Genomic DNA, 12,383 nt, shown 5'->3' with positions numbered 1-12,383 from the left:
GGGAGCCGAGCGGGGACGCGGCGCTGCCGCTCCGGGATGCCGTCCGCCCGCCTGGCCGACTGCTCGCGGCCCCTCCGGCGGCGCCTCCGCTGAGCGCGCCGGACCCGCGGCACCTGCCGGGGATGCGCACCTGCCGAGGGCAGCGGCCGGTCTGCAGGCGGCCGCGGGAGCGGGGAGCCGGAGGAGCCGTCTGTCCGCGCGCACGGCGGTGATTGCGGGGCAGAGAGGGCGAGGGGGCGTCTTTGGAGTTGGGAAGAAGGCAAGGTCTCGGGTTTCCCCTCGGCGGAGGTTCGGGGGAGCCCCCGGCTGGGTTTGCACTGTCCTCGCCTCTCCCGCCCGCGTGCGCCCCGGCGGCGCCGAAGCCCCGCTCCGGAGATGCTCCCGGAGACCCGGGTCCTCGCCTCTCCGCGGGCGGGCGGCGCGCAAGGGGTCTAACGGCGGCGGCGGCGGCAACGCAACGCGGGAGCAAGAGAATTTGAAAAGAGACATCCCTCCGCTCCCTCTCACGCGCTGAGGGGGAGGCCTTCGCGTTCCCCCAGATGAGGAAGAGCCACGAGAAATCATGAAGTAAAAACTTTGGAAAGCTGCCACTGGAGATGGTGCACAAAAACCTGGAATCTTTTAGGAGTCTCCTGCCAGTCGCTGAAGGTTTGGGGAGCAGCTGATACAGCAAGGAGGGCTCTTGCAGGATTCAAGGTAACGGTGCAGGGTTTCGGTGGTTTTTCTCTATTTCGCTCTTTCACTGTCCTTTTTTGGTGTGTCCGTTGGTAAGGGGATCATTTTGCTGTCATGCAGCCCGGCCCTCTTGCCCTGTGCTTGGTAGTCGCAGGCAGAGGGAAGGATTCCACTTCTCCTAGTTGCTGCCCTGTGGAGCTGAGCAATGGACTTTGGGCTTTAGCTAGAGACCGCCCTGGTGTTGCCTCCTGGCGTTGCATGGCCCTCACAGGGCTTGGGCGCTCCGCCTGACCCATATCGCTTTTGCCTGGTTTAAGTCCTCAAAGTTAGAGCAACTCCCATTAGCTACAGAAAATTCAATCGGGCTGCGTAATTGCAAAAGATGACAAGGACTTCTGCTTGCCCAGCGGTTGCTGGGAGGTTCACTATGTTTAGGAGGGACCCCAGAGAGCTGAGGTCATGATGCAGGATACAGTTATACTCACATGTTCATAGAGCCCTATGGATGTCTGTAGAGGCCAGTTTCTCTCCTATGCATAGGCAGCCAGGAAGAAAAATTCCAAAGAGTGAGCCATGTAGGTTGCAAATTGTCTCCCCAGGGTGGTGGCAGAAGCCCCACTGATTGAGTTGAGCCTGGCAGAGCACCAGAGATGCTAGAGGAGAATATTGATGTGCCGAAAGGAGGGGTGTACGGTATCATCTAGCAGATCTCTCCCCCTGTTTGTGATCATCTGGGGTACACAGTTGAACGCTGCCTGTGGTGTATGCATGTGTGTGTATGTGTGTGTGCTTGTGCTCACAGCTGTATGCAGGAAGCAGGCTGCCCACAGAAGAACCAAGCATGTGCTGCACCCTGGCCAGGCCACGAATGCCTGGAGTGTTCCTTCCTGGCAGGAGCATGAACTTGCAAGCTGCTGTTCTAGCCCAGAGGAGTTTTCTCCTCACTAAGCAGTCCCGCTGCATGGTACATATTTATCCAGGGTATATAGACCTAAGCCAAATATTAACTAATATTCAAGCTAATGCACTGTAACGTGATTGAACAGTCCCGTATCTTAAAAACTGTATGTGTGCTCTTCCTAGCCCCGGGAGCAGGGTGCCATGAGCAGAAACAGATGTTTTGTTAAAAGCATAACGGTTATAAAAGGCCATGCTGATAGCTGGGTAATCTGGGCCTTATCCAACAGGGACAGTGGTATGTCAGCATAGACCAATCAGAAGAATAAAAGGAATATTGTAAGTCAAGTGTTTCTGCCTCGGTCCTTCTCCAGACATTGCATGTCAAAATCTCTCTCTCTCTCTCTCTCTCCCCTGCTCCCCCACCATGCTCTCTACAATACATGCAATGCCAGTATTAACAAGCAGCTAAAGTATTTTACCAAATCCCCTGGGGGGCAGTCTGATGACATCAGGCAACAGCAAAGTGATGCTGGAGTTTGTGTGTTTTCCCTCTTGACTTCACACAGTTGTGTGCATGTTATTTGTTTAAGGCAGGACCCTCTGGAGTTCCCTCTCACCCAGAGTGAGTTGCTTTGCAGCATTGAGGCCATGACCAAGCAATGCTGCCACAATGATCCTGTCTTATCAATATCCCAGCTGCTGCCTACTTCGGGAAAAGATGCATGCTTTGCTTCTTTGAGGAGGGTATGATCTGAAAAGGTGCAGAGCATGTCTACTGTGACATGCGGGGGGGAAGGCAAGCAAATGTCAGAACATAGTCTTCCCTGCTGGAGGGCAGCTGGCTCCAAAGGGTTGGACAGCTGGCTGCAGCCATGGAGAAGACAGAAGCATTCTTGACTCTTGCTTCTCTCTCCTCACCCAAAATGGAGCTGGCTTTGTCTCCCAGAATGGAATGATGTGTGCTGCAGTGTGGGCACAAGAAAGGAAGTGAGGACGAAAGGGCTAGGGAGGGGAGAAGGTCCCTGCTCTGCTAGCATTGGCCTGGTCTCAACGACGGGGAGCATCTTCTGTCTTTGGCCCTCAGAATCATCTTCTGGGTGTTCCTTTCTGGCCTCCTGACAGGTTGTTTACTGAGCAAGGCCAAAGGGCAAAGAACATCCCTGCGTCATCAACTCCTCCTATCCCCTTTCCCAAGACACAGGCTAGCCACCCGGGAACATCACATAAAAAAGATACCCTCCTCTGAGACGCTGCTCCGAAATCCCTCCCCAGCTCATAAACAAGAGGTAATCTGGAGGGACTCGAGACATCTGCGTGGGCACTTTCTGCTGACTGGGATGCTTAGTGTTGAGGTTTCCCGGTTACTGTTTTGTTTTCCCCACTGCGCAGTGTATTTTTGGTGATTCAACTCTTTCACTTAGATAATAAGGCCTTGTATACATTTTATAATGGCAGCCTTTTCCAAAGGGCTGGGAGCACTTTACGGAGCTCATCTAATTAATCCTCACACAGTTTATTGTCTCATTTATCTTTGATTACCCTCAGAAGTGAGCTAGAATGATTTTAAACTTCTTCTTGGAAAAGGGAAGGCAGGGAACCTCAGAAAGAAAAACTGCTTGACATGGGTCACACAGCATTTAAGGGACACTATGGAGTGGTATCTGGTCCTCGTTCCTGAACCAACCCCAGACTCCACAAGGCTCGTTCTAAGGAATGGTTTGATCGTAGTGGTTATAATCTGATTTAGTTGTTGTGTACTTTACAAGGACGCAAAGTCACAGAGACACAAGGTTTGTCCTCTGGAACTAACCTAAGGGCTGTGAGGGATGAAAGTCTTATAAGCCTTTGCTTTTGCCCTCGCTGATCTTACCGTCGAGGTAGGAAACTAGGTTCACACCTGAGAAAAGGGAAATGAAAATATAAGTTCTAAACAGTAGTTCAATACAAGAGAAGTCACTAGGCTGACCTAATTAATCTGCAAGTGACCTGTGCAGATCATGAGACCTATCAGTATTCAAAGGGGGGAGAACTTGAGTTGAGCCATAAGGGATGGGGCAGGATTTGTTTGGATAGAAAGAGACAGGGAGAGGGTTCCCGCTGACAGAGGCACTCACTACAGCGCGGTTGGGAAGGCTGGAACTTCAAAGCTTGTGTGGTTTCTTGGGGTTTACCCTGGGCTACTTCTCCTCTTGCATCCTGGAAATACCATACGCCTGTTTTAGTTATTTTAAACATACATTGGCCTAAAGGAAGTTGCCCTAGACCCTAGGCAGAGGGCTCTGAAATGTTGGGCATCTCACTAAATGTTGAAAATTACCTGGCATTCCACCCACCCTTAAGTCTAAACTATATATCATGGAAAAAATGTTGCTCAAGGTCAGAGAGCTTATCAATATCATATCCAAAAATTTGAATGAGGATATTGGAGGAAAGCAGGAAAATTTCAAGAGAACACAAGAAAATCTTCTTGCAGTTTAGCATCAGAGTCTCCTAAGAGAGAGCCTTGATTTTCCTCCATTTCCTATTTCCCCACCCAAACGTTCCTCTGGGGGTTTACTCAGAGCCGGCACGGTGCCAAAGCCCATAGGCATTTAGCATCGAGCAGGAGATTTTCAGTCTTAAGATTCTTGAGCATGCCGATGTACATAACCTCTTGTCTCCCTTCTCTCTCCCTTTTAATAAAACATAAGCTGTAGCAGTCACAAAGGGGGAGACCACAAAAAGGCGGGAGCGAGTGGGGTGTGGTGTTGCCCGCAGCTGTACCACAGGGCACTGCGTGTGCTCAGCTAAGCAGCAGAGGGGAGAGGCAGCCCGCCAGCCCAGGCAGCACCAAGGAAGGGCCACGGGCTGTGGCTCACCAGGAGAAGGCTATGACCAGCCAGCCACACACGTGTGCTTCAGCAGTGGCTTCTCTCCCAGAGGAAAGGTCACGCAAAGCACAGGTGCCATGAGAGGACTAGTGACACAGCCACCCTGCTCACTGGCCACATCTACCCGTGCTGTACTCCACTGGCTGCCCGGGGGCCCATGCCAGCATGGAGAAAGTCCCTGTTGGACACAAGAGTGGAATGATTGCCTAAAGTCACACCATTAATTGCTCTCAGGCCAAAAGGAAAATCCCCAAGAACCCTGTCTGTTTGCTTGCTTGGCCCTGGGAGTTCATTCTGGGAACAGGACTCAAGGGATACTTACTCTCTCTTGAAGATCCTGTCCTAGACCTTGCTGTCACCCATGTTTCCCATGACACATGACCACGCAGCTGGACTGTGGCTATGATGCCTTTTCTCTTTGCTATTCAGAAGCATCCACGCCACATTTGGGGGTGGGTGTAGAGGTCCAAGCCCCTCCTATTTGGGAGTGAAGAGATAGGCAGCTCAGTTAGGCTTCAGACTGGGGGATGCGGTAGATGCAGGTTGGCCCCTCTTTAAACTGTCACTCTGCCACGCAGAGAGAAGTAAAGTTGAGTAGCATGATTGTAGCGTGGAATCTTTAGCAGTCAGTCCTACCTTTCCTCTTACTGAAGCTCACGTGAAATGCATATAGGTCTGGAATGCTGGACCGGACACAGAGCTGGCAATTGGATACCTCTCAGCACTGAGCTCTAACTTCACTGTCCAGTACTGCAGCCACTAGCCACATGTGGATCTTGAGCGCTTGGGATGTGTGCTGTTTGGGTAAAATGCACATCAGACTTTGACTTAGTTTTAAAAATAAGAATGTGAAATATCTCATCAATATTGTTTTATATTGATTACATGTTAAAATGATAATATTCTCAATATATTGGGTTAAATAAAATATACTAAGGTTAGTTTCACCCATTTCTTTTTACTTTTAAATGTGGTTACAGAAAAGTTAAAATTACATATATGGCTGACATTATATTCCTTTTGGACAGTGCTGGCTTTGGCCCTGCAGAGCAGGGACAGGTTAACGGGCAGACAGGCAAGGCAGAGGCATGAGACGGGAGAGACACAAAAGAGAGAGAACAGGGAGGGAGGGGTCTGCAGCAGCCCAGAGTGAGCCGATAGGCATGTATTTCTGAAATTTAAAGTCAAGAAGGGCACGAATAGCTCACATGAACCTCTATTTACTTGAGGAGGGACCTTGTTACCACAACTCAGATCACCCAAAGCCTTTGGGAAGCATTGCAGCTCTCAGCTCAGTGCAAAGAATGAGCAGGTGGGAGGCTTGGTAATACTGTCCTAATATCTTCGAGTGTCTTCCTGATACTAGAAATACCCAAGTAACTGATCTTTAGGGTCTCATTGCAAACTGAGGACACAATAGTTGAGATCAGCTGGGTGCGTTTGATTTTCCAATCTTCCTTCTCATCTCTGCCACAGTACGACTGCTCCTTGTGTCTACCCTTTTCGAACCAGGCATGTCGAGAGTGTGGTGGGGAGAAAGAAAAGGCATGGCTGTGTGTTGAGGATTGTTTTGTGGACCTACCAAGAAGAAGAATGGGGAGAAGACACAATGATCGAATTCTATTTAATAATTACAGATTTGAACATCATAAATCATTCATTATTATTATGTTATTATTGTTAAACTGCAATAAGGTTTGGCTAGAACTTGAATTCTTCATATTTGCTCAGCATTCTGCAGCTCACAGAATGTTTTCAGAAGCTGGTCCTCACAGCACCCTGTGGGATGGTTGTAATATCCACTCAAAGTTTTCATGATCTTCCCCCAAATCACCCTTATCCCTATATTTTCTAATCCTTCTCTCTATGTGCCCCCCGTTCAGTCTTGCTTAATCCAGCTGATCTTTGTGCTATTCTTAAATGTTAACCATGTAAAAGAGGGATCATTACCTCACTTTATCCTCAGTTTCCTCACCTATAAAAATTAAAAAAAAATAAATAATGCCCCATCTCTCAAAGAGCTGCTCTAAATGTAAAATAAGATAAAATGCGCGAGATGCCAAACATAGTTCCAGGCGCGTTGTAGATGCGAACAAATGTTAACACCCTTTCTTGGTGAAGGTCTTCACGTTGAGATCCCCGAGATGGAAATGTCCAAAGCTGAACTTACAGGACGCACCAGTTCACACCCCAACTGTCTCTTTCACCCGTCCCCGCGTTGGGTGACAGCACAGCCTCAGCTCCAGGGGCGTGATGAAGAAATGCGGGTTGTCCTGGGCGCCACTTCTCTCAGCCACCCCTGCGTCTAATCAATCCTACCTCCTAATGATTTCTCGGAGCCACCCTCTCCTCCTCAGCCCTCCTGCCACCCTCTAATGCCAGGCTCTCACGCGTCCTTGCGGCGCCTTCCCAGTACTTCGTCCCCCTGTCTCCTCTCTTGAAGGCTGGACCTTCCAGTTTCCTGCCTGCAGCCAGGGTGCTCTTTCACAGTGCTCAATTTGTGCTTCTCCTCTTCTTGCCATTCTCCCATGACTCCCCACTCCCGTTAGAATGACATCCAGTTTCAAGCATGGCACACAGGAGCTCCTTCATGAGCTGCTCCAACACCTTCCTGTGCGTCTCTCCCACCGCCCCCTTCTCTGGCGGCAGCCACCTGAACACCAGCAGCTGCCTCAGAACCCCCGAGCCTTCGACATGCTGGGTTGTTTTCCTGCAGAACCTTCCCCTGTCCTATTCTCTGCTTCCTGAAAGGCTACCGAGCTTCAGGACTCCGCAAATAGTATCTCCTCTGGGAAGGCTTCTCTGAGACTCTGGGACAGAATTCATTGCCTCCCCCTGTACACTCCTACACATCTCGCTCAAACTCTGTTTTTGCATTCTACTCACCACACCGCAATTTGTTTATATGGCTATCTTCTGCCCTAAGCGGCAGGGGTGGGATTGCGGTTCTAAGCCATATCTCTCTGAAAATATTTATTGCATATATTGAATATGCTAATATGAGTCTGTGCCGGTTCCTGTTCTTAGGCACTGGAGATTCAGCAGAGAGCAACACAGATAAAAGCCCTGCCATCAGGTTGCTTCCATTCTAGCGGGATGATGTGCTGGTAATCATGGTGGTGGTTACTACAGGCTGCTGATAATAGCTAACACTGTACCACGCTTCAGTGTCAGGCACTGCACTGACGATGTTACACACCTTAACTCATGCACTTCTTCTAATGATCCTATAGGGTAAGTAGGTTTGTTATTTTCATTTTGTAGATGATGAATTGGAGGCCCAAAGAGGTTAAACAACTTGCCCAAGGCCACACAGCTTGGGGGAGCTGATATTTGAACTCAGTTTAGATTCTGACTCCATATTCTTTATTACTATGGTATCCAGAAACATAACCATATAAACAAATAAATAAATGAGATCATTTCAGGTGCTGATAATGATGATAAAATATTATAGGAGAGAGTGACAGAGGCGGAGGGAGAGTCTCTTAGAGTAGGCAATATTCAAATCCATATGTGATTTGTCAATTGAGAAAGGCAAAAATTCCAGGGTAAAGTTGAATCTGGGCATCTAAAGAAGAGAGATTGTTTATTCTGTGTAGCCAAGGCACGAGCTGTCGTGATGTCCGCCCCTCACTCCAGGAAATGCCAGACTCAGGCTAGGATGGTCTTAGGGAACAGAAAATAGCTCAGATGTTTCCAAACCTCTCCCCCGCTTGTCCACTTGTCCCTCCTGTTCTTTTGGGTTAAGACGTATCTCACAATGTGTCCAGTTTGCTGCTCTTGACAAGGGTAGAAGGCGTGGACGCACGCACACACACACACACACACACGCGCGCGCGCGCGCGCCCCTGCTTTGCCAAACCACTTTATTTCACTTCTCTCCTGTGAACAACGTGTCACTCAGGACCATAGTGAAGTGACAGGCAGAGGCATAGCAAAAGGGCCAGAGACAACCCAGAGGCATGAGCAAAAGGGGAAAAGAAAATTATTTTTTAACAAGATGCGAAATGAATTGAACTGGAGAGAGAAGTGGGCATTTATTTGATCAGGGGAGGCAGGCAGAGGGAGATGCTTCTGAGATGCTGACTATGACCTGTTTGATGACTGGGTGGCAGTTTGCATGATGATAATTTTATTTCTATACACATATACATATTCACACACACATGCACACTGCATATATACACATACATACATCTATATCTTCTCTCTGAATATTTCTCATAATCAAAGGTTACAGAAATGATTTGGAGAGCAGACGAAACTTGGGTGGAGCAGGTTCATACATACTTAATATATATCCAAAGCCTATTTTGTGATAAAAGTTGTACTAGGTTCATTTTTATTTATATTATCTCATTTAATTTTCATTACAACCTTATGAAATAGGTATCCTTCCTATTTTACAGACTGCAACTGAGGAAGGCAAAGCACAGGCAAACCAGCACTCAGACTCAGGGCCCTGCCCCGGCACCATGCCCTCCGCCCTCCACTTCTGGGTCAGCCAAACCTAGGCCTTGCCAGCTGCGTGGCCCTAGCCATGTGGGACCTCTGTGAGCTTCAATATCCCCATCTAGTGAAATAGAGAGGATAACAACTTACCTTCACAAAAATTGTGAAGATTAAAGACAGTGATTAAAAAATATCAGCAGAGTTGAGTGTCCTTAAGCTTGGAGGAAACAGTTTCCCTGAATTATACAAAGACATATTCACAGTGGTTTTAAACTTTCAAAAAAAGCAGACGACTTTAATCACTAAACCCTCACCTAGAACCCCAATATATAAAGCAGACAAATGGAGACTGTCTGGCTGGAGCAGGCCTGGGGGTCTGGAGCTCTGACACCTGTCAGTTCTCTTTCCTTTTCCTCACCCAAAGTGGTTCCTGGGGCACCTCCTTGGAACCTAAAGGCTGTTCGAAACAATATTGAAAGCCACGGCACTATGCAGTTCATTTACAATAACTGCTGACGTACTAAAATTGATTTTAAAATATAAGACTTCCACCAACTCAGACACATCTTCAAAGTTCGGTGAGTCTAGGCCCCGCTACTGTTGTTGTCCCCCATCCTCAGTGACTGAAAACGCATGACGTTCGATGTCTATGAATGAATGCTTGCTGTGCGCCGGGCACTGTGCCGGACGCTGGAAGTACTAGCCGTACAATCTCGCTCAACTCTAACGACTCCCTGTGGAGTAGATACTGTTATTCCCATTTTGAAGACGAGGAAAAATTAGGTAGTGAGAGGTTAAGTCAATTATCTACGATCTCACAGCTAGTGAGTAGTGGAGTTGGGAGTCAAACTCATGTCACAGGAGGAATTAGAGAGTCAGAATTTTGTCATCAACCTCTGTAGCCTCTTCAACAGTGGATTGGGAGCAATATTACCTCTCTCAAAGTTTTGGTTTTTTTTTTTTTAGAGACAGGTTCTTGCTCTGTCTCCCAAGCTAGAGTGCAGTGGTGCAATCATAGCTCACAGCAACCTCAAACTCCTGAGCTCAAGCGATCCTCCCGCCTCAGCCTCCTGAGTAGCTGGGACTACAGGTGTGTGCCACCAGGCCTAACTACTTTTTAAATGTTTTGTAGAGACAGGTTCTTGCTGTACTGTCCCGGCTGGTCCCGAACTCCTGGCCTCAAGCGATCCTCTTGCCTCAGCTTCCAAAGTGCTGGGATTACAGGTGTGAGCCACTATACACAGGTTCAAAGTTTCTTCCTATTTTCCAATACTCCTCAGTTAAGAGATTTTTTAAAAAAGAGAAACTAAATCAAACCAAAACTAAACTAAACTAAACCAAACTAAAACTCTCTGGACTCTCCGTGGCCTTCAAGGACTCTGTTTTCACAGGGCACGGCCTCCCAGGGCCAAGGCTGTGGTCCTCCCTCAGGGCTCCTTCTCTTCCTCATCCCCAACCTCAGGGAGGGCCGCCTGCCAGCCCCACTGGCAGGGCAGCTGGTGCCTGGGGGACCTTGCTCTGTCCCTCCCTCTCGGCCCTGCGCCTGTCCTGAGCGCCAGGCTGCCGCGCTGACAGCGTGGAGACCCCGCTCAGCGCAGGTCTGGGAGCCCGGAGGTGGGCTTTCTGGAAGGGTGTGGGGTGCAGAGGGACGTCCTTGGCGTCCCCTTGCCCGCAGGGATGCTCGAGCACTCCCGAGGACTGGGGGGCAGCCAATTTCCGCCGCCCCTCGCTGGGCGCTCGGCCGTTTGGCACCAGCGCGTCGTCGGGCAGGCGCAGGGCAGGGTCGAGTCGCGCTCCGGCGGGCGGGGGTCCCCGGAGGCGCCCGCGTCGCCTCCCCTCCCCCCCCAGCGTTCGACCTCTGGGATTCGAGCCGGGATGAGGCAAGGTCAGCCTCCTCCGGAAGCCTCGGGCCGCTGGAGACCCCTAGAGGCGCGGAGCCGAGTTGCATGCCCCCGGCCGCCGAGGCGCAGGCGGGAACCTCGCCCTGCAGGCTGCTGAGGAGGGGCTGGTCCCCGGCCTAAAACCCTTGCCTGTAAGTACACGGCCCGCAAGCTCCACAGGGACCCAGGGGACCCGTGTGTGCGTGTGCGTGTGCGTGTGCGCGCCGGGAGACGTGGGAGGGACGGCCACATTTGTAGAAGCCATCCTGTCTGCAACTAAGCTCATCAGCCCTGGTCCCTTCCCTCCCCCGTGTCCCGTCCACTGTCCCTTGGCTCAGCCCCTGCAGCAACTCAGAGCCTGCCCTCCTTGGCAGCGCCCCACCGCCTCCATCAAGATAGTGTCTTTCCCTCGGGCCCTTCACACCTCTCTGTAGCCTGATCAACTAATTTGTGCTAAGGTATTAATGACTAATAATGATTTAATGTGCTGCCCTCCCAATTAACATTAGAGCATTTCAAAGGAGAAATTCACAGATGCTAACCTAAGCAAGAGATGTGTTTTTCCCTTTTGAGTGGAATTATAGGCCCCTCAAAATGAACCATGCAGAAACCTGCCAGTTGGGTCTATGAGCTGCATCACTCCTGATTTTAGCAATGTTTGGAGGCATTCTGCAAGGCTCAAGCAGAATTTCCCAGAGAAGGCCTGCTCTAAGCCACAGTCCTTAAAGATAACATCCATATAGCCTTAATGAAAAGAAGAAACCTGGTGTCTGAAGAGAGCGTCTCTGGAGGTCTAATGGTTCTTCACTCACACGTTAGATGGCCTAGTCCCTGAGAGAACAGGCTCAGGGATGATTTCCTCTGGTTCGAGTCTTTGGCAGGCTCTGCTGTGTACTGTCTATGTGATCTTGCCAAGTTACTGTACTAAAGAGTCTTCAGTGTCCACATCTGTAAAATGGACATAGCAAAACTCACATCACAGGACTGTTCTGAGTATGAGATGAAATATTGCAGAATTAGCACTTATCGTAATGTCCGGTGTATAGAGTGCTCAATAAATAACAGTCCTTTTTCTTAATCTTATTTTATTATTTTTGCCCTGTCTCAGACTTTCAGTGGGTGGCTGCAGGGGCTGGATATCTGCTGTATTTATTTATTATTTAAGAGCAGGTGAAGCAATCCAGTCTCCTAGTCGTGGTTGGTTTGGTAATGAACTAGATTTCTTTCCAGGTAACAGCGCCATATGAGATTTTTTTTTTCTCTCTGCTTGGTTTCTTTAAATTTATCTCAGAAATGCAGTGAGCAAAATGGATTTGGCAGCGACTTAAAAAGACTTAATGCATTTTGGAAAGAAAAAAAATGCCACAACAAAAACTGGTTTGTTTTTGTGATATATGGTTCGTGTGATATGACAAAAATCCATTTTTGTGCTTAGGAAAATTGGCTAATTTTAAAACAGTTGACATATGCCATATGTATATAGAGTAATGATAGATCTTGCTCAGGCAAACAACAGAAGAACACAGGGCCAGCAATATCTCTGTTAGGGCTTCAGTCGGTTAAATTCTTATTTGATGGCAGACCCACCCCACATAGGAGAGGA

General features: G+C 49.0%; 1 protein-coding gene across 1 annotated transcript in view; it reads left to right on the top strand.

Moving 5' to 3' along the window:
- Nucleotides 1-436: 436 nt before the first annotated feature.
- The window catches only part of BRINP2 (bone morphogenetic protein/retinoic acid inducible neural-specific 2), a 106,277-nt gene continuing 94,330 nt past the window's right edge, over nt 437-12,383 (top strand). Inside the window, exon 1 of the mRNA XM_012644644.1 lies at nt 437-696. The gene's annotated coding sequence lies outside the window, so the exon portion shown is untranslated. The remainder of the gene's footprint in view (nt 697-12,383) is intronic.

The sequence above is a fragment of the Propithecus coquereli genome, unplaced genomic scaffold (assembly GCF_000956105.1).
Source record: "Propithecus coquereli isolate 6110/MARCELLA unplaced genomic scaffold, Pcoq_1.0 Scaffold216, whole genome shotgun sequence".
Lineage (NCBI taxonomy): Eukaryota > Metazoa > Chordata > Mammalia > Primates > Indriidae > Propithecus > Propithecus coquereli.
This window is presented reverse-complemented; position numbering and strand designations above follow the sequence as displayed.